The sequence below is a fragment of the Cryptotermes secundus genome, unplaced genomic scaffold (genome assembly GCF_002891405.2).
Source record: "Cryptotermes secundus unplaced genomic scaffold, Csec_1.0 scaffold499, whole genome shotgun sequence".
Lineage (NCBI taxonomy): Eukaryota > Metazoa > Arthropoda > Insecta > Blattodea > Kalotermitidae > Cryptotermes > Cryptotermes secundus.
This window is the reverse complement of record NW_019738354.1, coordinates 634,581-661,169: the sequence shown is the minus strand read 5'-3', so window position 1 is coordinate 661,169 and position 26,589 is coordinate 634,581. Positions and strand designations below refer to the sequence as shown.

The 26,589-nt window shown below is 43.3% G+C and overlaps 1 protein-coding gene across 1 annotated transcript in view; it reads left to right on the top strand.

The window, feature by feature from the left end:
• LOC111870795 (Down syndrome cell adhesion molecule-like protein Dscam2) overlaps window positions 1-26,589 on the top strand; it is a gene marked incomplete in the record, with an annotated part of 574,710 nt that overhangs the window by 929 nt on the left and 547,192 nt on the right.

Genomic DNA, 26,589 nt, shown 5'->3' with positions numbered 1-26,589 from the left:
GACAAATCCTGCCCCTACCGGGATTCGAAATCCGACACATCTGCCGTCCAGCTATACAGACTGCGCTATCCCCGCCCCCTTCATTATACCAATATAGGTTTCATAATCACACTTCCATCATAACTACCATAATCACTATCATCTTATCATAATCACCATTTTTTCCCTTGGGACTACAGCCCCAGTGGGGCTACCTCCATGAACTTCTCCGTTCACTTCGGCTTTTCTAGATCTTACACATTCGGTAGGACTCCTTGGGCGGGTGATCAGCTCGTCGCAAGGCCTCTACCTGTACACAAACACAGAAAAACGCACACACACAAACTAAACATCCATGCCCTGAGTGGGATTCGAACCCACGATCCCGGTTTCCAAGCGAGCGAAGACAGTACATGCCCATAATCACCATTACTATCTTATAATCGCTATAATCACAACCACAAAGAAACCAACTACTAGCATTTCTTTTATTATTATTATTATTATTATTATTATTATTAGAAGTAGAAGTAGAAGTAGTAGTAGTAGTAGTAGTACTGCTACGGCTACTGCTACTGCTCCTACTACTACTACTACTACTACTACTACTACTACTAGTACTGCCACTCTGCTACACTATCATAATTATCACTATCATCATCGTGTTCAAGATACTTGCAAATTAAGATCTGGAATCTGCTTTGCATGCGATTCATGATGACTGGTTATGAAGCACCTTCCATCTACAGAATTTAAAGTCTTAGATGTTATTTTGCACCTCACCCGTTCTCTTCAGTTGGCACAACTGCAAGAAATAACACGGAAGAAATTAATCCGGTGCACCATGAGAGAACAGCGGTTATCTATACCTATGTGGTGAACGTCTCGCGGTGACAGGTTGCTGAAACGCCCAGGGATTTGTTATCAGAATGCCATTAAACTCACTTAGGGGAATTCCAGGAAGGGAAGCCAGCTCAGCTGCTCGGCACGGTTCGGCTCGGCTTAGGAACAAGTGTAGGCCGCATTCATTTGAAAGCCTGCAAGAGTCCATGTCTTGTGTCTGGGTTTCCTCGATATCTCTCTTGCCTAGTTTATCACACTCTTTCCTACAGTTACGTCTATTGTTTTATCTTCCTTTTGTCGAAAATTACTGACTTCGCTTGTTACGAAGTATAGGTACTCCCTAACGTTTCGGAGGAACCTATTGCTCACATCTTCAGTGTAGAACAGTAATTATCCCCCAAACTAAACTCGCTAGGATACAGTCACCGCCTATAGACCTTCATAGTCACCGCCTTGAGCACCTTGAATCCCACTCATCACTCACTCATGGAGCTGAGCCCTTCATGAGAAGCCGCCAATTGTGCAGTTACTCAAGAACTTCCCAGCATTTATGGAACCCGAAGGCTCATTACCATGTTCACAAAAGCCCTCCACCGGTCCCTGTCCTGAGTCAGATCAATCCAGTCCATACCATCCCATCCTGTATCTCTAAAATCAATTTTAATATTGTCCATCCACCTTCGCCTTGGTCTTCCCAGTGGTCTCTTTCCTTCTGGCTTTCCCACCGATATCCTATATGCATTCCTCTTCTCCCCCATTCGTGCTACATGCCGTGCTCACCTCATCCTCATTGACTTGATCATTGCACGTAATTATACTTGGAGAAGAGTACAAGTTATGAAGCTCCTCATTATGCAGTTTTCTCCAACTTCCTGTCACTTCATCTCTTTTCGGTCCAGATATTCTCCTCAACATCCTGTTCTCAAACACCCTCAGTCTGTGTTCCTCTCTTAATCTCAGAGACCAAGTTTCACACCCATACAGAACCACAGGCAAAATTATAGTTTTGTATATTCTAATTTTTATGTTTTTGGACAACAGACGAGAAGACAAAAGGTTCTGGACTGAATGGTAGCAAGCATTATCCAAGTTCAGTCGCCTCTTAATTTCCTCCTGAATCAGGTTTCGATCTGTTATCATTCCCAAATATCTGAACTGTGCCACATTTTCAAAACATCTCTTACATATCCTTATGTGCTGATATTTCCCTGCATTTTGGTGCCGAGAATAACAACATATGCTTAGTTTTCTCTGTGTTTACTTCCTGGCCAACCTCCTTACTAGCGTCAATTAAAGTTTGTGTTTTTTTCTTCATGCTGTTTATATTATCACCCAGTAGATTCACATCATCGGCATAGACCAAACAGCATACATAGAACCCTTTATTGTAATAAACATTATAGAAATATTTTTCCAGCTTCCCACAATGGATCCATGTATTATATTAACTAGCGACAGAGTTAGTTGAATCTTAACTTCCTGTTTGTTCATGATTTAATACGTTGCATTTTGGAAAGTAACCTGCGTGAATTCAGATGTCCAAGAGAATGATAGTTGTTCACAACTTACTGCCCGTGAGCTACATATGCCCCTTTGTTCTGCCACACAACGCCTAAATTGAGAAATAGTGGCTGGAATTAATTTTGTTTTGGTTCTTAGGGAAAACAAATTATGAAGATGTGAACTTTGGAGAAAAGTCACAGGATCCAGTATATGCTTTTATTAGCCATGTTGAATTTTGGGATCTGTTAAGGGATAGTTTTATCATAATATTCAGGCTTGTTGACATCAATAATAATCAATAATATGATTTGTGAATTATTGTCACTTTATGTAAGTTTTGAGGTTTTCACGGCGATGACAATGAAGAAAGTTGTCTTCTGGGTTTAGGCACCGTGTATTCTTCGTTTTGGCCGACCGCAGCTATTCAACTGCTCTGAAGATGGAGGCGCTACGTTCCTCCGAAACGTCGGCCAAAACGAAGAATACACGGTGCCTAAACCCAGAAGACAACTTTCTTTATTGTCACTTTACTTCATTAAATATATTTTCTTCTACGTTCAGCCCAACAGCCATTCTTTCACTTGTACACGTTACAAATTTATTGAGTATTTCATTACGCCGTTATGAGTACATGAGTTTTGAAGGTACTTAGTTCATGTCTCGGTAAGGTTACCGAATACGCAATGTTCTGATCAAGATATTTGTGATTTTATATGGTCCTTCCAGGAGAATACCGAGTTGAACCTTGAAATTGCTTCGACCGTCATGTTTAAAATTCTTATCCAATCAGAATTCATGATTATCTTTCAATATAACTGGAGGCTTTATGGCCTCAGTAATCGAAAAAGTATCGTTAAATAACCTTCCAATCAATCACTAATTGCTAGAAACAAATACTGATGATATAGCATCACAAAATTAGGGTTTCGATTATTCCAGTTAGGATATATCTGTAAGAGATAGCTGCACCGACTTCTGAATGGCTGCGTTAGTTTTAAATGAGTTATTTCCTCTCTCTGATTAAAACCAGAAACAGAGTAAATGTTCTGTGTATTCTTTTTTATTACTTCGTGGGTTGGGACTGAGTCCACTTGGTACTGCACCCACTTCTGGCCTATTGTACCAGCCCCAGATGATAGGTGAGGGTGATTGTGAAGCAATTGGTGGAATGAAGATTGGCAGGGGAAACCGAAGTACTCGGAGAAAACCTGCCCCAGCGCCACTTTGTCCACCACAAATCCCACTTGACCAGACCCGGTATCGAACTCGGGCAGCCGCGTTGGGAAACCAGCGACTAACCGCTTGAGCTATGGTGCGGCCAATGTTCTGTGTAACTCAGTACCGGAGGTATCGAGTTCATGTTGGCAGAAAATAAGTTTCACAGAAAGTCGAGCGAAAGAGAAGTAGTTGGTCCGCATTTGTAATCTAAGGATGTAGGCGTAACATTTCTGTTGAATTATGACGCTCACCGTTTCCATACTGACAGCAGCCTATTCTTGTTTAATGTCGCAATTTTTCATTTTCTACAGCCATGAGATGCTCGGCCGAGTGTAGCCCATTAGTCAGACCGATGTTTCTATGGTAATTAAGTATTAAATTTCATCACGGAACAAAGAATACTCCGGTGACGCACCTGTTCAATCAAATGAAGCCTTAGCACAGTATCCTGTATTGTTATTCAAGATGGTCTGGGTACAGCGTGTCCTCTGATACTTTTCTTCCTTTTGTTTTCTCATACATGAGCCAAATGTTCGACATTAATTCCGACGTGGAACGAATCTGGAACAATGAAGGTTGCATGGTAGGTTGTTCACGGGACAAATGTCGCCTCTTACTCAAGTGAGTAGAACCACCGAAAGATAAAACAGAATTATTTTACACAAAAATTTAGACTTTACAGGTTGGTAAAGTGTTCTCTTGCATCGAGAAGTGAAGAAAATGCATTCCGTATTTTCATTTGATGGATCCTGAAAGGCTTATCAGTAAATTAAACTTATGCTTTGACGTAAACTTTCCAACATTCGGTTAATATTTGTAATTTGGAATCTAAACCTATACAAATTATAAACATAAATTTAGTATAATTTAGATAACACAGTCTATTGGAATAAAAGGTCGGAATTCGATCCTCGGTAGAGACGGAGAGAATTTTCCGTTCGTTTTCGCATCAAGAACGGTTTTGAGTCCAGCCGTTTTTCTCTGGGGGTAAGGTCAGGTAGGGTATAAAATCCATTGGTCACTTCCATCAAGAACTCAGGTTAAGAATGCGTGAGGATACTTGAACTATATGTTTAGATTTTATGTTCTGCTGCTTATTCCAGTCTTTGTATTAAATGAAGTTGTCGCTGTTCTTGAGCATCGGCCCATGAAGGACTATGCGGGAATAGAGGTAAAGCTCCACTCATTAACCGCGCCACTAGATGGAGCTAAGCGATTGACCTCCTACTCCTATCGTTTTACCAGCACCGGGAGAAGATCATTTCGCACCCATTAGACAGAAAACTGTGTGTGTTCCACGGTCGTTCTGAACGCGATGCTAAGGAGTATCTCAGTGGGTGTAGCGGCTAGATTATAAGCTATATTGGGGTTCAATTCCCGGCACAGGCAAGAGATTTTCTCTCCTCCATAATGTACAGATTGGCCCTGGGGCCCACCCAAACTCATCTAAAATTGGTACCAGATACTGTTTCCCCGGGATTAGAGTGGAAGCGGCGTGAAGCCCACCATTCACCTCATCTAGTGCCGAGGTTAAGAATAGTGGAGATACACCTCCACTCCCACATACGCTTTCATGGCATGGTGTTTAATTAAATAAACCCAGGGGTAACTTTACCTTTACCTGCTAATAGAATCCTGATAGTGCAATCCTGGTCATTCATGTACAAGTAGTTGAGCTCTTTTTTCGGTTTATTTAACGACATTAGTAGCCTAGAGCTAATTGCTTCGAATAATAGGATGATTCGAGAATAATGAAGCGGAAAGAATGTCGAAGGAAGTGGTCATGGCCTAATTGGAGTACGGTTCTTCCGTTTGTCTGGGCGGACTAAAGCTGATACCAACTGACTCGACTAGTCGCGAACGGCTAGTCCGTCAGTGGGTTTTCAGCCTAAGGCCAGTCACAAACAACTTCTTTCAGGATATTCTGTTTCCCAGCTGACATTCAAATCAGGTAGTACCACTTTCTGGATACAAATCGAAATCTTACTGCCTCAGCCAACTTGCTCAAAGCCGGTCATCTACCTTGAGAGAGCCTTTTTTTTTTATGCAGGGTGTGGAGAAATGAGTGGGTGTCCCATCCTTTTATAAGTTCACATGTACAGTAGGTCTAAATTAATATCTTATCCGCCGGTCACGGTAGCCGAGCGGTCTAAGGCATGCACTGTCTTCGTTCGCTCGGAAGCCGGGATCGTGGGTTCGAATCCCACTCAGGGCATGGATGTTTAGTTTGTGTGTGTTTTTCTCTGTTTGTTTACAGGTAGAGGCCTTGCGACGAGCTGATCACCCGCCCAAGGAGCCCTACCGAATGTGTAAGATCTAAAAAAAACCGAAGTGAAGGGAGAAGTTCATGGAGGTAGGCCTAGGCCCACTGNAATAATGATAATGATGATGATGATAATAATAATAATAATAATAATAATAACACAAGAATTGAAATCCCCTTCGTCGAGAGAGTGGTTGTTAATATATGGACAGACAGACCGACGGACGGACATGGAAAATATAGAAATCTGTTTTCACTTCTCTATGGAACGCACTTAACGACTACCGTTAACAGAGGCTGATGTCTTTCGGTTTTAAAGTCCAGATCACTCAAATGGGGTTTCAGCGTTGTCATGTAAACGAACGGCTAGCCGCAATGATCCTACATGGTAGGATCCACATTTTCTGTTCATCCGGTCTGCGCAAATAGCTAGGCGCAGGAACGACAAAACGACCAGTAGCAAACATCAAGAGTAATCCTTGTTTCTTATGTGTATATGTGTGCGAAGAATTGAGAAGGACGTGGAAAAGCTCATTGTTGTTACGTCTGATGCCGAGCCATGTTTCCTAGAAATTCTGTTGAGTAACAAGAAGGAAAGTTGTATTCCATGGTGTAGTACATGAAATTTGATAAACTGTTTGTGACATTCTTGAAAAATTCCGTTTATTGCCTTAAGTAAAGTGAACGTGTGTCAACATGGCGGAAAATAAGAATTGAGCGACAAATATTAGTAAAATAATTCTAAATCGAATTGACAGAAAATGGTGCAAAGAATTTGCACATACTCATGCTTTCCTATAAACGCATGACGTTGTTCCAATTCCCCATTACGTTTGGGATTTGTTTCGCTACGAAATATTGTTTGCATCCATTGACTCTACAGATGATCAATACTTAACAATATCAGTCAAAACTTTACCTTTGGAAAGCGTACCGTTAATTTCTTGGAGATACCTATGTGGCTTTTTATCTAGGATGATGGTTTTCGAGCTAGAATTTATATATTTATCGGAAATCGATATAGCATAGCTAAACTACTTAATATCCAATACCAGTACAGTCTGTTCAACCGTTCAGGCACCAGTGAAGTTCACATACTTTTCTTATTAATAGCTCTTCCAGACAATTCAGGGCCCACGCCTCTTATTCAGTTCCGTAATCATTTTTCACAGACGGTAGGACTCCTTGGACGAGTGATCAGCCCGTCTCAAGGCCTCTACCTAAACATAGGACAGCACAAACACAGAACAAACGCACACACACACACACACACACACCAAACATCCATGCCCTGAAAGGGATTCGACACCACGATCCAAACGTTCGAGAGAGCGAAGGCAGTTCATGCCTTAGACCGCGCGGCAACTGTGACCGGCAGTACACATACATACGGGTACAAAAATCTATCGAACTGTTTAGACGCTGATACTTAGACTACGGACAGACTGACATACGAGTATATGAACTTTGCTTCTATCTGCTTCATGCTGTTTACTTTCTTGGTTTATTTTTAGACCGTGAAGTTGGAGGCGATATGTTCCTCCGAAACATCGATCATCTTCCAACGGACTACACGTCTTTATATCCCTGGAGATATAATTGTTCTTAACAACCGCTGCGTGAACCTCGCATTCTCTAAACAAATTCAGTTAAAAATGCGTTCTCTTAAATACACCGAAATATTCTGATATTTCAGCATTGTGTGGTGAGCCAGCCCCTGTGTTCCAGCCACATAGGCAGTGCCACATGACACACTGGATGTTACATTACACCTCAGTAGTTCGCAACAACGTAGCGAAACGACCGCAATGAGGGAAAGGCATTTACACCAAATGAACTACAATTTCATTAAAATACACATTAATGTCGTTCAGACACAAAATGTTTTCCGACATAGTAACTCTACAACTTCTGTTCATGTCGTAGTTTATTTAACCACAGTGGAAACTATATGTACCACATATTTCAGTATTAAAATCTTTATATTTTGCACACAGAATGTGTTTATATTTTTAGTGTTATTCTCAGAATAAAGAACAATTACTTACTATTGGTTCTGTTTCCCGCCCAACAGCAGTCACTAATACCTCCGGTAGATGAGGGAAGCATTATAGATACTTCTCAGCCAGTAGAGCCGGTCTCGCTGGCTGGGCGGGACTGATGGTAAGCACCAATACCGGTAGGATATAGAGGCTGGTATAAATCATAGAGGGAAGCACAATGGACCACTACAGGTCTAAGTGCATGGGGAAACCCACCCTCTCTAATAACTAACTAACTAACTACTATTGGTTCTTGTACTAGAGATGTTATCTTCCATGAGGTGGACAGAGAATATTTAATTGTTGTTTAGATGAATCTTCATTCCTCTCCTCCTCTGTATAACCGTAAGGTAATCCATTTCTCATCGTCTGTATTTCTTCTCTTTCCAACGCTTTACCCTTCCTCCAGTCTACCTTTATATTTTTATCTTTTTTTCATTTCGTAGAAATTTTGTCTGAAACTTTTACGATGTGACTGATATTTGGGGATGCAAGTCTGGCGTTAAAGTGTCAACTCTGAATAGCCCAAGTAATCTATAGACACTATTGTGCGCTTAATGAAATCGTAATGTAATTAATTCTGAATTGTCACAGTTCAGGGAATCTAACATTTCACATCTGAAGGAGAAGGATGTAGCATGCCCTGATAACTCAGTCTACTTGGCGGACGGTCGGTTTTCAAACACTGGAATCCTCACGTTTCCCATTTCAGTGGGGATCATAACCGTGAAAGTAAAGGAGCATGAAGCTACTCACACTCTCAATTTTCTGTCAAGTTTAAAGCTTTAAGTTTAACCTCTACTGCCCCTTACGCCAGTATGGCTTGATTGTTAGATGCAGGGATAGTGTTAATGTTTAGTTTTTGCGGAGAGCACTTGTAAGAGGCTGCCACATTTATTCAGAAGTGATATGCATCATCCTGAGAGCAAAATAACTTCTCAGTAGCCGTAGTACTACCAAGAATTCTAGATTCTGAAATTAGGACATTACTAATCATGTTCTGATGGAACTGAAAGTTACGCCAAATAGTGGAGACACTACTTTGAAAGCTCCATTTTTGCTGCTGCAAATCATGGAGGTAATTTCCATGTTTGTTTCCGTCTACGTAATTGTCGGAACATAAATTTTCTTACCAAACACGTCATAGTTATGATTATTATTACTGCAGTATGTATATGTCATTGCTGTAGGGCTTTATCTGCCAGGTTTTCATGAATCCCCCGTGCTGTAAATTACTTCCTGCCAACTTCTTTTGATGCTAATGACTCGTATAATGAACGCATTTCGTTGTTTTCTTACTTAACAACATATTGTTATTATCCACTAGGTTGTTTTCTATTTTGAACTAGTATATTTTCTCTCTGACTTACAACTTAAAGCTATTTCATGTAATAGGATGCATTGTTTCTGTTTTTGCTCCGCCGTTCTGTATTTTGAAGCCCAGAGAATCACACAGATAACTGTAAACCGAATGCAGTAGTTCTAAATACGAAATCCTACGTTCACGTCAGACAATTTTTTATTTGCAAAAAACGGGTGCAAGTGACGTACATCTTGCCGTATGAAAGCGATTTATTGTTTAATCATATTACTGTGTTGATGGAAGGAGATTCTGAATATTCTACCTTTTCGTGCAGTCCCATCGGAAAACGAATACATTTGAAATCCGAGATGTAGGGCATATAAGGTAAGAAATAGAAGAATTAACTGCGAAAAGCATGCAATTCATACGAGGGAGAAAATGCAATAACTTACACCGTTATGGAGGTAGAGCTAATGGGAAAAGAGCACTAGGCTGCTCTCAGTCTATCTGCGGCTTTACAGCCCTTGTGGACCTTGACCGTTTTTTCATTTACTTAAACTCTACACAGTCAGTAGGGCTCCTTGGTCGGGGGATCAGCTCTTCGAAAGGTTGCTACCTACACGCTAAATAACACAAACAGAGAATAAACGCACACAAACATTCATGCCTAGGGCGGGATTCGAACAAACGATCCCAGTGTTCGAGCGAACGAAGACATTTTGTGTCTTAGACCGTGCGGCCACTGTGATCGGCCGCCAAAGCATCTGTAGGAAAATGATGTTAAAATTTGTCTTAGTGAAGTGGATAGAACTATTTGCGATTTATTTATGGATATTTAGGGGGAACTTTCTGCGTCCTTCTTCATGGCAGATGATTAAGCGGTGCGTGAAAAAATATACGGAAGTAGGGAAAGTGAGTACCGTTACCAAAACCCTGACCGATCCAATAGGAGTAAGGAGAACGGCAAAAGAATACGGGGCCCTTATGGGGGTTATTTTCTTGCGTTCATCGGTGGTCTTTACTGATGCTGTGGGTTCACCTTCGTATTTCAAATTTACAAAGAATTTCTTGACGACTTCCAGCTATATCTTTAACCAGTACAGCATATGTACCATGGAGTACGTGAGTTCATTAATTACACTGTTACAAAAGGCCGCACGTCAGCGACCGCTGAGACCCTGGTTTAATTCCAGGGTCGGATTCGTAATGGACGAATTTGCAGTGGAAGTTTCTTTTCTCGGAGCACGCCGGCGTTCTACTGCCAGCCATTCAACCAGCAGAACATTCTCGTCTGTCTTCAGGGGACGGTTCAATAGGCCGTCTGGGGACGCGATCTTAACTAATCCGCCAAGCGATTTGGTTCCAGCGGTAACGCTTGTAACTTGTTCTCAGAGGGTGTCAATTGGAATCCCGGTAGGGACAGCGATTACATTGGTTGAGATTTCTCATTGTTTTATTCAGTTCCTCCAGACAAATACCGGAATGGTACTTTAAGCTTGGCCACGACCACTTCTTTTCACATCTCTTCCAATTCGTTACTCACTAGCACCCATTCTTTCTTCTCTGTATAGACTCAGTTACTTTTTTTTTCTGTGGCGCTACAGCCCCAATTTGGGCCTAGGCCTACCTCCATGAAACTCTCCGTTTCACTTCGGTTTACTAAATCTTACACATTCGGTAGGACTCCTTGGGCGAGTGATCAGCTCGTCGTAAGGCCTCTACCTGTACACAAACACAGAAAAACGCACACAAACATCCATGCCCTGAGTGGGATTCGAACCCACGATCCCGGCTTCCGAGCGAGCGAAGACAGTGCATGCCTTAGACCGCTCGGCTACCGTGACCGGCCAGTTACTTTTAGTGTCATTAAATAAGCAACAACATATAAATGTAAGATTTTAGGTTTTCACAGCGGTGACTATGAAGAAAGTAGTTTTCTGGGATGTGGTAGATATTGTGTTAACCGACTTTTCGGATGAATGTATCGCCTTCATCTTAAGGGTAGAAGACAGATTATTCCACCTGCTCACGCTGGTTCCTCGCTAGCAGATTCTTCTTCTCTTCTACCCTTAAGATGGAGGTGATAAGTTCTTCCGAAACGTCGGTTAACACAATATCTACACGGCGCCACATCCCAGAAGACTGCTTTCTCCAGCAGCAATATGTATATTGTTAGAACGCTCGATCATGCTTTTAGAGATTCTAGATTGCAGGGGAGACGACCCGTCTTGTGTCGCTTTCATGGTGCTCCCTACCGGCTTCACTTCTGGTAATAGCTAGAGAAACAGAACTATGGACAGCATTTACCCAGATGCCGACTGATTTCACCGTATAATTGAATACACCGGGACTTAGTATTGAGGAAAGGACAATCTCACCGACACCAGGCAGCAGCACGTATGGCCACATTCTCATTACCGACAGAAATATTAATATCCTCCAATAGTAAAACAAATTTCTCTAATCGGACTCCCGCAGAAATTGCTCGGTTACTGTGTTTATCTCTCTCCCTCTTCCGATGACATATGGACTATGGGTTTAAGGGATACTTCATACTGCGATAAATGGGACATTCCAGACATGGGAATACCAAAGGTTAAACAAGACTATTGAAGTCTCCCATGCATTCTGGAATTCTCGAGTTAGAATATCGGGAGAAGAGTACTGGATACTCTTGCTTTGTATGCTGGAAACATCCGGTTTTAATATCAACTGAAACCCTAATATGTTCTGTGAGATTTTATGAAGTTTTCTGTTGTCTGTACTCTAAAACGCCAAAATGGTAGTTTTAACAAAATTACTATATCTTTAGTCTCAGAGTTTTTTTATTTAAAAACCTGCCAATATTCTACACTCATTGCTCTCACTTACTGATTTAGTGGAACAAGGAGTTTCTTGAGAGCCTGATAGTTGTTGAGCCGGCCAAGAAATTCTCTGCCGTATGGAACAGGAACTTTTGTTACAGCGTTCACAAGCGCTCGTCACTGGACCCTACGTTGAACAAGATGAATCCGCTCACCGCTTTTACAACCTGTTCGTTTAATATTCACTTAAGTATTGCTATCCCATCTGCTTCTAGGTCTCCCAAACTTGTCCCTCCTCTAAAGGATTTCGACTAAAAAGTTATTTCCCATATCCGCCTACCAAATGTTAGGGATATTATGCGATGTATTTTAATACAAAAAGCTATATTCTTAGAACATAGTTGTCTTGCATTCCAAAGGTTCATAATTCGAATCTCGGCCAGAAAATGGAAGTTAGGACTTTTCGTACTATTCCTTATTCTGTAAACAAGTACTTACATGCATATAGTGTGTGGGCCATATTTTTCATTCTCCCAAATTCTCAACACAATCATCTTACCGTCTTTCATTCTCCGCTTTACAGACTGTATATTCGGTACATCATTGTTAAATTAACCGAAAGATGCTTTACGTTATGAGCTAGTTCAGATAACTTGTAACACTCTGTTTTGCCGACGTGACTGTACATTTAGTTAATGACAGTCTGTCTCTAACCTTGCCATTTAAATATCCCATCTCTCTCGTTTAATTTCATTACATTATTCACGTGGCGTCGAGGTAGCAACTTTCGGGCGTGCACAGTGGTACTGTTCTAGGGCTGCCCAACTTTGAACGGCATGAATTGATAAAGGATATACCCTACGGTTTAAATTCTAGGAACGGTCTCAAGTAATTAGTCATTCTGGTTTTGGGTCTTGGAATAGTACATACCCTCATGCACCAAAAAAGCCTATTCACCCTCTAACTATAGAAATGGCTACTGGGGAGGAAGATATATAAAACAATTAAGAAGGAGAGAATTGGATTTTGGAGCTGTAGTCTGGGAAGTCACTTCTCCAAACTGAGCGGGCGGGGGTTAGATTCCCAACACTGGTATTAGAATTTGAATTTCAGTGCACATAAAACAAATTTATTACTACACTGCAGGAACTTCGTATTTTTAATGATCTGTAAGATCAGCATCATGAGGAAGCATCCCCACTTTTCGTTATTTCTTAGTATGCATACCTACCTACCTGTCTATTTTTTATTGCTAATGGGGTGGGGCTAGGTCCCTTGTACTGCGGCCACTTCTGGCCTATTGTACCAGCCCCAGATGATAGGTGAGGGTGATTGTGGAGCAATTGGTAGAATGAAGATTAGCAGGGGAAACCGAAGTACCCGGAGAAAAAGTGCTCCAGGGTCACTTTGTCCACCACAAATCCCACTTAATCAGACCCGGGATCTAACCCGGGCCGCCACGGTGGAAAGCCTGCTACTAACCGCTTGAGCGATGGCGCGGCCTTTGCCTATCTACCTACCTACCTACCAACCAACCAACCTACCTACCTACTTACCACTCGGCGCTACAGCCCTGGGTGAGCCTTGGCCTCCTCTACAACCAGTCTCCCCTGCTCTCTATTCCTCATCTTCTCTATCCATCCTTTCACCTTCATCTTCTTCTGCTCGTTCTCAACATCGTCTAGCCTTCTCATCCTGGGTCTTCACAATATCATTGTTCCTTGTCCTTTGCTTAGTCCGTTTCCCGCATGTTCCACTTATCCGAGGCTGGTTGTTAGGTTTCTGAACAAAATTGTTTTTACAGGATGAGGTTGTGAGCCTTATGCCCAACCCCAAACCTGGAGGACCAAGGTATCTCTATTAGTCTGGACTCTACCCTTTGACCTTTTCGGCATGGGTGGCCCTACCGGTATTTAAACTACCCCGGCATAGCTCTTCAGGTCACAGAGTCACGCAAGCCCCACCACCACGGCAAGGTGGAGACCCATTTGGGGGCTATTTCTTACTGTAAAACTTCGTAATCTACATTCAAGAACCACCTCCTCTACCGTAATGATGGAGGAAGCAGGTTCCCCCGAAACCTTTGTACCTATCTACCAAGCCACATGACGTTACATTAAAAGAGACCGTAACCTCAGCTTTCGCTGCTTCTCGTAACATTTTTTTTATGTAAAGTCTGATTTCCGGTCAATCTGAGCTCCGTTTCACACAGGTTTCACGGTAGAACAGAATGAGTTCGTTGATCAGTAATTGCTCACCAGATAAATGAAAACTGTTTTGATTCAGGTTGAACGTGAATTACAGTGTTAGGTATGCCTCCTTTCAGGGAACTAGATTGAAGTTTTCTTTTGTGATTGAAAACTTTGAAGCCACCTTTCCTGCACAAACCTGCCAAATTAACTTCCACAATCTTTGAACATATATTTCTTGTACACACAGAGTTTGAGCCGAAGAGGGGTTGGAGTGGGTGAGTAAAGAACCTAATTCCGACGAGCTTTTAATCGAATCGGTATTCAGACTTTGTGCGGAGACAACAGAGTTTGACACAAACTCTGAATGACGTTCACTTTATCGATACTTTCGCCTGAGTTGGGTTTTGATGATTTCAAGTCTCTTTCATACAGAGGCGATAGGGCACGTTGTGTATACTCTGAGGCAACATAACTTGTCTGTATGCCAGACTTCTTAACGTGTCTTCTTCTGGTCCGAGAATTACTTGCCTAGAATCTCAACAGCGAACTGACTTTCGTGAGAGGCTTTTATGGTTCCATTAAATCCTTCAGTATCTTACAAAATGCCATCAATGCTTTGTGACACATTAATCAAAATAGCCGCTGCAACTGACGCCCTATCATAAAATTATTTTTTTAAATTGTGTGCCGAGTAGGTTGCATTGTCTTAATAAATTTGATTTTTTCTCCGAAAGTTTCTTAAGTCGTAGTGTTAAATATAATCTTTCTTGTACAGTACAATTCATGATTTCACAACATAACATAAATTATTTTCGTCATTATAAGAAAGGCGTACTTACTTTCTAGAGAAACTATTTTTGTTTCTATTTATGGATCATATAATGCTTCGTGTAATTTTTTCCCTTTTGCGCTACAGCCCCAATTTGGGCCTTGGCCTACATCGAAGAAAATCTCCGTTACACTTCGGTTTACTAGATTTTAGACATTCATTAGGACTCCTTGGGCGGGTAATCAGCTCGTCGCAAGGCCTCTACCTGTACACAAACACAAATACGCACATACACACACACACACACACACACTGAATATCTATGCCCCTAGAGGGATTCGAACCCACGATCCCGGCTTCCGAGCGAGCGAAGACAGTGCATGCCTTAGACCGCTCGGCTACCGTGACCGGCTTCGGTTCATTTTATCCCCACCCAATTTCCTCTACCGTATTTCAACAAATTTTCCTTTAAGATGATTTACGAACCGATACCCCACGCCAGACTAGCGTGATTAGAATTCAAGCTGTATGGTCTGGGAATAATCGGTTAGAATATTTTAAAAGGAGGCGCTGCTGCCGAGACGAGAGTTTCCGTGCATTTCCTTCCTTCCGCTGTGGAGATGAGCAACGAGCAGCGCGCTAGCACACTGCCAGTCTTAGCACTCACTGTTTGGACATTCGAATATTTAGTTACAAATTTGCCGTTAAACTCTACACAAAACCTAATATCCCCTAAGATTTTCTTATGAAGTTAATAAAATATTAAAAGCCATCATTTTGGCCAGAAAGTCAACACCCTTTTCAGTGGTCTACATATTGATTTTTAATGGTGATTTTATTATCTCCCATGTCTTCTGCTCTGGAAACAGGCCAATTTGGGCCGTAATTTTCTTTTTGTCTTTCGTCTGCCTGCATTTGGTTCTCTCGGGGGCACTGTCCCGGTATTCCCTCACACTACATCCTTACCATGTTTTCCACGTTCACCTTACTTTTTTATTCTGAAGATGGAGGCAGTTTGTTCGTCCTAAACTTGGTAAATATCAGACTACAAGGTTTCAGATCCCACAAGTCAGTAATTACGTAATTTAGTTCAGAAATTTCGTAAATTTATTTATCTTTCTGTGGGTGAGCCGGGATAGCGTAGCCAGTATAGAGACTAGGCATGGGCTGGACGACCGAGGTGTCGGAGTTCGAGTTCCGGTAGGGTCAAGAATTTTCCCTTTTACACGTAGTTCAGACTGGCTCTGTGGTCCACCCAACCTCCTATTCGATGGGTACTCGGGGCTCTTTCCCCAGGAGCAAAGCGGCCGTGGCGTGAAGCTGACCACTCACCTCCGACAAGTACCGAGGTCAACAAAATATGCATCTATACACCCACTCCCCCATACGCCTTTATGGAGTAGTGTTTAATCAGTTAAGCACAACTTTACCTGTAGCTTTGAAAAGAGAAGGTATTATATACTGAAACCGTATACCCATAAGCAAAGGACGTACCTTAGAATTATGTATTCGTGAAGCCAGTACGCTTCTCTGAAGTGTGCTAGCTAACAAGGTTCATAACTTTTTGACATTTTATGTGTTTGCTTTATTTCTGACGGCAATTCCCGTGACCTTTTGAATTTACCCCTTCCCGTACAGCACCGTGGTTAGCCTAGTAGATGAAACAAACTTCAGACACAGTGCATAATATTTAGATACGTGATGAAGAATGACCAACATAATCCTCTCAGTTTAGTTTCCGGCTTAGGATTTAGAATACAATGCTGCACTGGACCAAGTAACAATCTTCAGTCTTTTCAAGGGGCATCTGCACCTCGCCTATCTCTTTGAAAAAGCCAGAGCTGGCCTTGTACTAAATCAAGCACCACAGGATGGACACGTATGAGGAGTGGAGGTATGCCCAGGAATTCTTAGTTTCGGCATTAGACAGAATAATCACCTTCACCCCCCGGCCGCTGCCGGTACTTATTGGATAGAAGGCCGGTTTAGCCCCAGAGCCAGTATGGACACCATAAGTAAGAGAAGAATTTCGTACATTTTATAATTATACGAGTACTTAATACGTGGAATTCTCATTCGTTTTGTACGGGGAGTTTCATTTACACAGAGAAGATTGCTTCCACAGACTATTGCTTTGCTGAACTCTAACACTGATATAGGACGTACAGCATATACAGTAAGGACAGTCTACACAACAATATTTCTGAAATAACAACAAAATAGACACTAATGCGTCAATATCTTGTTTTATTTGTAGCTCAACGCTACATGTTTCGACCCCTATATTGGGTCATCATCGGATGCATGATGAATACAAGCATTAGTTAATTTAATTGTATCTTAATTCCAATATGGATCAATATTACGTTCTTACTAGTTTTTTGCACATTTTTTTTTGGAATTAACAGTCAATAAAAGTCAAAATTAAGATTACAAATTAAAATTAACAATTAAAAATTAAAATTGAAATTGTACTTCTATATTACAGACTTCATAAATATTTCTCACTGCTACGTATTGATGTGTTGTTCAGATAGTAGGAAGAATTGTGTTGAGGGGTGCTTGTATGTCTTCTTTTTAAACTGTCCTTACTGTATATCATATATACTATATAGGACACACAACAGGATGCATAATATGAAGATTTTGACACTGATGTCATGTTCTCATTTTTTTCCTTGGCACTACAGCCGCAGTGGGCCTAGGCCTACCTCCATGAACTTCTCCGTTCACTTCGGTTTTTCTATACCTTACACATTCGGTAGGACTCTTTGGGCGGGTGATCAGCTCGTCGCAAGGCCTCTACCTGTACACAAACACAAGAAAAACGAACACACACAAACTAAACATCCATGCCCTGAGTGGGATTCGAACCCACGATCCCGGTTTCCAAGCGAGCGAAGACCGCTCGGCTACCGTGACCGGCATGTTCTCATTTTATCTCATAAAAATTATTCCACGAGATAAATTATAAATTTCTCCCTAGTTGAATCTGAGCTTTGTTTATCCTTGTTTTCTGATCTGTATCTTATCGTTAAATAATAATTCAAAGATACATAATTTGTCTTTAATTTTTAATTAGGTTAACTAGGATTATGATTCATTTATTAGCACAGTTCATGCAATATTATTCATATGATGACATCCATACGGTTGAAGTGGTCAGAACATGTAGTGTGCTTGATATGAGAAATAAATAAATATACAATATTTGTTGGATATCCTGAAGGGAAGAGATCACGTGGGAGACATAGTGCGCAAGGGAGTAAGGTAAAAGATGATGAAGGTCGAGGCTGGATTGAACCACTTCAGGATGGAGTACACAAAGTCAGGCGCCTATGAAAGTGATAATGACTCCTCGAATTCCATACAAATAAGACATTTCTTGAAAAGTCCTCGCATTTGGGATATACAGCCATGACGTCCTTCGAAATTCAGCGGACGTTTTAAGGTAGAAGCAGGAAACCACCGCGGTTAGTGAAGTTAATGTTAATATGGGGCACAGTACCCTCGGCAGAAATACCTAGGGTGGCTTCAATAGTTGAGTTAAAGTGAAGGATAATGATGAATTCATGAAAGAAGTGGAAGATAGACAGAGCAAAAATATTTTTATAATGAGGCAGCATGGATCATTCTGGTTTCCTACTCAGCTTATTCTTTGATTTTGAAGAAAGAAGCGACATGTTCCTTCGAAACCTCGCTTCATTTTCAACGAACTACACGGCGTTATATTATAGAAGTTAGAACTTTCCATAACTACCCTTCTGAGAAACTCTAATCCTAGAAGAAATTTCTTGAACAGCTGAGTAACTCAAATTTTCAGGAAAAATCGTGCCCCAATGTGTGAGATAAGATTTCCTTATTACTTAACTTGAGATATTTTCTTTGATTGTCATATATATATGTATATAATGGCGACATGTCACCGCTAATCGCTGTGTCAATACGAATTATACAGAAATGAAGATTAACCCCTCAAGCGTGTGCGACACACCATATGCATCCGCTCAGTTACATGCATCTAGCGTGAATTTAAGCGGGGGTATTTAAATCCCTCCCAGTGCTTTATTTTCGCAAGCACTGAAGGTTTTTTGCAGACATTTACATAAGAATATTTAAATAACGAAATCGCTATTTGAAAAATTCCAAAAAATTTATATTATATTTACAATTGTTTACAGTTCATTATTATAAATGTATACTTATATTTTGTCAAGCTATTTCTTTTTCCCATCTCTCCATATCCAGTGTCTAGTAGTTGACCTTAGTGTGGTACTGCTCAAAACAGGCGTCTAGGCAGAGAGAGGGTGCCCTGGGCAGTTTTCACACCTGTATCTGGTTTGTTTTCTCTTTCCGTTTTTAAGTTTCGGTTTTGGAATTTTCTTGAATGAAATGCTGTCCCGTCAATCTCGTACATTTCATGTCGGTATCTGAAAGACGCCCTTTGCACTTTTCCAAATTCTGTCCATGAGTCTTTGCTATGATCTTATTCACTAAGTTTATTCTGAATAACAGATGATATTTCTTGTTACCAGCCTTGGAATACAGAATGTAAGCATTCAACGCTGCCGTATTTACTAAGTGGTTGAATAATTTCTGGTACCACGATTTTTGCCTTTTCCTTTCTCGCCTCGCTTCACGCCAAGTCACGGGAAGTCACGTCAAGTAACGCCAAGTCACGCCAAGTCACGTCAGGTCACGCCAAGTCACGTCAGCTCACCTCACTTCACCCCACCTCACCACACCTCACCTCACTTAACTTAACAGCAGGGAATGGTACCCCTCAGTTACTGATTTATGCGCAGAAGTCTACTGCGCAAACCTAACCTAACTTAAGCTAACCTAACCTAACCCAACCTAACCTAACCTAACATATCCTAGCATAGCCTCGCCTCGCCACGCCTCGCTTCAACTCGCCCCGCCCCGCCGCGCCTCGCGCCAAGTCACGGCAAGTCACGTAGTCACGTCGTCACGCCATGTTACGTCACGTTACGTCATGTCACCTCAGCTAACTTCACCTAACTACACCTCACCTAATTTAAGAGCAGGGAAAGGTACCCCTCAGTTACAGATTGATGCGCACAAGACTACTGCGCAAACCTAACCTAACCTAACAAAACCCAACCAAACTTAACCTAACCTAGACTAACCTAGCATAACATAACTTAAGTAACGTAACCTAACCTAACCTATCCTAGCCTAGCCTCCCCTCCCCTCCCTAAACCACGCCCCGAGAGCCACACCTCACAGCAAGTCACGCTAACTCACGTAAAGTCAGGTCAAGTCATGCGAAGTCATGTCAAGTCACGTCAAGTCACGTCAACACACCTCACCTCACCACACCAAACATAGCAGGGAATGGTACCCCTCAGTTACTGATTGATGCCCACGAGTCTAATGCGCAAACGTAACGTAACGTAACATAACGTAACCTAACCTAACCTAATCTAACCTAACCTAACCTAATCTAACCTAAACTCACCTAACCTAGACTAGCATAGCCTGGCGTAGCCTAGCCAAGCCTAGCCTAGGCTAGCCTCGCCTCGCACCGTCTCGTCTCGCTAAGCCTCGCCTCACGTGAAATTACGTCAAGTCACGTCAACTCACGTCAAGTCACGCAAAGTCACGCCAAGTCACGTCACCTAACTTAACAGCAGGGAATGGTACCCCGCAGTTACTGATTGATGTGCACAAGTCTACTGCGCAAACCTAACGTACCCGAACATAACCTAATCTAACCTAACCCAACCTAACCAAGCCTAACGTAAATTAACCTAACCTAGTCTAGCCTAGCCTCGCCTCGTCTCGCATCGCTTCGCGTCAAATTACATCAAGTCACGCCAAGTCACGTCACGTCACCTCAAGTCACGTCACCTCAACTCACGTCACCTCAACTCACCTCACCTAAGTTAACGACAGGGAATGGTACCCCTAAGTTACTGATTGATGCGGACAAGTCTACCAAGCAAACCTAACGTAACCTAACCTAACCTAACTTAAACTAGCCTAGCCTCGCCTCGTCTCGCATCGCTTCGCGTCAAATTACATCAAGTCACGCCAAGTCACGTCACGTCACCTCAAGTCACGTCACCTCAACTCTCCTCACCTAAGTTAACGACAGGGAATGGTACCCCTAAGTTACTGATTGATGCGGACAAGTCTACTGCGCAAACCTAACGTAACCTAACCTAACCTAACTTAAACTAGCCTAGCTTCGCCACGCCTCGTCCCGCCCCGTCTCGCCAAGCTTCACGTCAAATTACGTCAAGTAAGGCCAATTTACACCAAATCAAGCCATGTCATGCCAAGCCACGTCAAGTCAGGTCAAGTGACCTCAAGAAACTACAGTTCACGTCAAGTCACGCCAAGTCACGTCAAGTCACATCACGTCACCTCAAGTCACCTCACCTCACGTCACCTAACGGCAGGAAATGGTACCCCTCAGTTACTGATTGATGCGGACAAGTCTAGTGCGCAAACCTAACGTAACTTAACCTAACCTAACCTAACTTAAACTAGGTTAGCCTAACCTCGCCTCGCCCCACCCCGTCTCGCCCCGCTTCAAGTCAAATTACGTCAAGTCAGGTCAATTCACGCCAAGTCACACCATGTCACGCCAAGTCACGTCAAGTCAGGTCAAGTGATCTCAAGAAACTTCAATTCACGTCATGTCACGCCAAGTCACGTCAAATCAAGTCAAGTCACGTCAAGTCACGTCACCTCAAGTCACCTCAACCCACCTCACCTCAGCTCACCTCACCTTCCGGCAGGGAATGGTACCCCTCAGTTACTGATTGATGCGGACAAGTCTACTGCGCAAACCTAACGTAACTTAACCTAACGTAACCTAACCTAACCTAAAATAGCCTAGCCTAGCCCCGCCCCGCCCCGTATCGCCCCCCTTCTCGTCAAATTACGTCAAGTCACGTCAATTCACGCCAAGTCACGACAAGTCACGTCAGGGTTGGTCAAGTGACCTCAAGAAACTTCAATTCACGTCAAGTCACGCAAGGTCACGTCAAGTCACGCAAAGTCACGTCAAGTCACGTCAAGCCACATCAAGTCACCTCACCTCAACTCACCTCACCTCACCTCACGTCACCTAACAGCAGGGAATGGTACCCCTCAGTTACTGATTGCAGTGGACAAGTCTACTGCGAAAACCTAACGTAACTTAACCTAACCTAACCTAACCCAACCTAACGTAACGTAAACTAGCGTAGCCTAGCCTCGTCTCGTCTCGCCACGCCCCGTTTCGCCCCGCTTCTCGTCAAATTACGTCAATTCACGCCAAGTAACGCCATGTCACGCCAAGTCACGTCAAGTCAGGTCAAGTGACCTCAAGAAACTTCAATTCACGTCAAATCACGTCAAGTCACGCAAAGTCACGTCACCTCAAGTCACCTCACATCAACCCACCTCACCTCACGTCAATTAACGGCAGGCAATGGTACCCCTCAGTTACTGATTGATGCGGACAAGTCTAGTGCGCAAACCTAACGTAACTTAACCTAACCTAACCTAACCTAACTTAAACTAGCTTAACCTAACCTCGCCTCGCCCCACCCCGTCTCGCCCCGCTTCACGTCAAATTACGTCAAGTGATGTCAATTCACGCCAAGTCACGCCATGTCACGCCAAGTCACGTCAAGTCAGGTCAAGTGATCTCAGGAAACTTCAATTCACGTCATGTCACGCCAAGTCACGTCAAATCAAGTCAAGTCACGTCTAGTCACGCAAAGTCACGTCAGGTCAACTCACCCCACCTCACGTCACCTAACGGCAGGGAATGGTACCCCTCAGTTACTGATTGATGCGGACAAGTCTAGTGCGCAAACCTAACCTAACCTAACCTAACTTAAACTAGCTTAACCTAGCCTCGCCTCGCCCCGCCCCCCCCCGTCTCGCCCCGCTTTACGTCAAATTACGTCAAGTCAGGTCAATTCACGCCAAGTCACGCCATGTCACGCCAAGTCACGTCAAGTCAGGTCAAGTGATCTCAAAAAACTTCAATTCACGTCGTCACAAAAGTCACGTCAAATCAAGTCAAGTGTCGCAAAGTCACGTCAAGTCACGTCACGTCACGTCACCTCAAGTCACCTCACCTCAACTCGCTTCACCTAACGGCAGGGAATGGTACCACTCAGTTACTGATTGATGCGGACAAGTCCACTGCGCAAACCTAACGTAACTTACCCTAACCTAACCTAACGTAACCTAACCTAACCTAAAATAGCCTAGCCTAGCCCCGCCCCCACCGTCTCGCCCCGCTTCTCGTCAAATTACGTCAAGTCACGTGAAGTCAGTTCAAGTGACCGCAAGTAACTTCAATTCACGTCAAGTCACGACAAGTCACGCAAAGTCACGTCAAGTCACGTCACGTCACCTCAAATCACCTCAGCTCAACTCACCTCACCTCACGTCACCTAACGGCAGGGAATGGTACCCCTCAGTTACTGATTGCAGTGGACAAGTCTACTGCGCAAAACTAACGTAACTTAACCTAACCTAACTTAACCTAACCCAACCTAACCTAACCTAACTTAAACTAGCCTAGCCTAGACACGCCTCGTCTCGCCACGCCCCGTTTCAAGTCAAATTACGTCAATTCACGCCATGTCACGACAAGTCACGTCAAGTCAGATCAAGTGACCTCAAGAAAATTCAATTCACGTCAAGTCACGCCAAGTCACTTTAAGTCACGCCAAGTCACGCAGTCAAGTCAAGTCACGTCACGTCACCTCAACTCACCTCACCTCACGTCACCTAACGGCAGGGAATGGTACCCCTCAGTTACTGTTGATGCGGACAAGTCTAGTGCGCAAGGGTAACGTAACTTAACCTAACCTAACCTAACCTAACTTAAACTAGCTTAGCCTAGCCCCGCCCCGCCCCGTCTCGCCCCGCTTCACGTCAAATTACGTCAAGTGAGGTCAATTCACGCCAAGTCACGCCATGTCACGTCAAGTCAGGTCAAGTGATCTCAAGAAACTTCAATTCACGTCATGTCACGCCAAGTCACGTCAAATCAAATCAAGTCACGTCTAGTCACGCAAAGTCACGTCAGGTCACGTCACGTCACCTCAAGTCACCTCACCTCAACTCACCTCACCTAACGGCAGGGAATGGTACCCCTCAGTTACTGATTGATGCGGACAGGTCTACTGCGCAAACCCAACCTAACCTAACCTAACCTAACTTATACTAGCCTCGCCCCGCCCCGCCCCGTCTCGCCCCGCTTCATGTCAAATTACGTCAAGTCACGTGAATTCACGCCAAGTCACGCCATGTCACGTCAAGTCACGTCAAATGACCTCAAGAAACTTCAATTCACGTGAAGTCACGCGAAGTCACGTCAAATCACGTGAAGTCACGCAGTCACGCAAAGTCACGTCACTTCACCTCACCTCACCTAACTTAGGAAGGAATTTACCCCTCAGTTTCTGATTGATGCGCACAGCACTACTGTGCGAACCTAACCTACCCTAACCTAACATAACCTAACCTAGCCTACCCTACCTTAACCTAACCTAACCTAACCTACCCTACCCTAGCCTAGCCTCGCCTCACGTCAAATTACGTCAGGTCACGCCATGTCACGTCAAGTCTCGTCAAGTCAGATCAAGTCACGCAAAGTCACTCCAAGTCACGTCAAGTCAAGTCACCACACCCCCTCACCTCAACTCACCTCACTTCAACTCATCTCACCTCACCTAACTTAAATGTAGGGAATGGTACCCCTCAGTTACTGATTGATGCGCACAAGTCTACTGCGCAAACCTAACCTAACGTAACCTAGCCTAACTTAACCTAACCTAACCTAGGCTAACCTAGCCTAGTCTAGCCTCGCCTCGCCCCGACCTGCCTCACCCCATCTCGCCTCACGTCACGCCAAGTCAGGCCAAGTCACGCCAGGTCACGTCAAGTCACGTCACCTCACCTCAATCCACCTCACCTAACTTAACAGCAGGGAATTGTATCCCTCAGTTACTGATTGATGCGCAGAAGTCTACTGCGCAAACCTAACCTAACCGAACACAAGCTAACCTAACCTAGCCTAGTCTTACCTAACCTAACCTAACATAACCTAACCTAACTTAAAGTAGCTTAGCCTAGCCTAGCTTCGCCTCCACCCGTTTCGCCACACCTGACGTAAAGTTACGTCAAGTCACGCCAAGTCACGTCAAGTCACGTCAAATCACATCAGTCACGTCAAGTCACAATTCACAATTAACACCAAGTCACGTCAAATCACGCCAAGTCATCCCAAGTCACGCCAAGTGACGTCAGATCACGCTAAGTCACGTCAAGTCACGTCACGACACCTCACTTCACCTCACCTAACTTAACAGCAGGGAATGGTACCCCTCAGTTACTGGTTGATGCCGACAAGTCTACTGCGCAAACCTAACCTAACCTATCGAACGTAACCTAACCTAACCTAGCCTAGCCTAGCCTAGCCTCCCCTCGACTCGTCCCGTCTCGCTCGCATCACTTCAAGTCACGCCAAGTCACTAAATGTCACATCAAGTCACCCCAAGTCACGTCAAATCACGCCAAGTAACGTGAAGTCACGTCACGTCACGTCACCTCACCTCACCTCACCTCACCCTATATCACCTCACCTAACTTAACAGCAGGGAATTGTACCCCTCAGTTATTGATTGATGTGCACAAATCTACTGCGCAAACCTAACCTAACCTAACCCAACCAACCCAACCTAACCGAACCTAACCTAACATAACCTAGCCCAGCCTAGAATAGTCTAGCCTCCCCTCGCCCCGTCTCGCCCCTCCACACGTCAAGTAACGCCAAGTCACACCAAATCACGCCAAGTCACGTCAAGTCACGTCACATAACGACACGTCACCTCACCTCACCTCACTTCACGTCAGCTCACCACAAATCACCTCAGCTCACCTAACTTAACAGCAGAGAATGGTACCCCTCAGTTACTGATTGATGCGAACAAATCTACTGCGCAAATCTAACCTAACCTAATCTAATCTAACCCAACCTAAACTAACCTAACCTAACCTAGCGTAGGCTAGGTTAGCCTTGCCTCGCCTCGCCTAATGTAAAGTCACACCAAGTCACGCCAAGTCACGTCAAGTCACGTCACCTAACCTCACCTAACCTCACCTCACCTGACCTCACCTAACTTAAGCCCTTAAGCGTGTGCGAAACACCATATGCATCCGCTCCGTTACATGCATCTAGCGTGAATTTAAGCGGGGGTATTTAAATCCCTCCCGGTGCTTTATTTTCGCAAGCATTGAAGGTTTTTTGCAGACATTACCTAAATGTTTTTAAATAACGAAATCGCTATTTGAAAAATTCCAAAAAATTATATTATATTTACAATTGTTTACAGTTCATTATTATACATGTGTACTTACATTTTGTCAAGCTATTTCTTTTTCCCAGCTCTCCATATGCAGTGTCTAGTAGGTGACCTTGGTGTGGTGTTGCTCAAAACAGGCGTCTAGGCAGAGAGACGGTGTCCCTAGGCAGTTTTTACACCTGTATCTGGTTTGTGTTCTCTTTCCGTTTTTTGTACACACCACACACCTTCTTCTTCCAACTTTATAAGTTTCGGTTTTGGGATTTTCTTGAATGAAATGCTGTCCCGTCAATCCCGTACTTTCCATGTCGGTATCTGAAGGACGCCC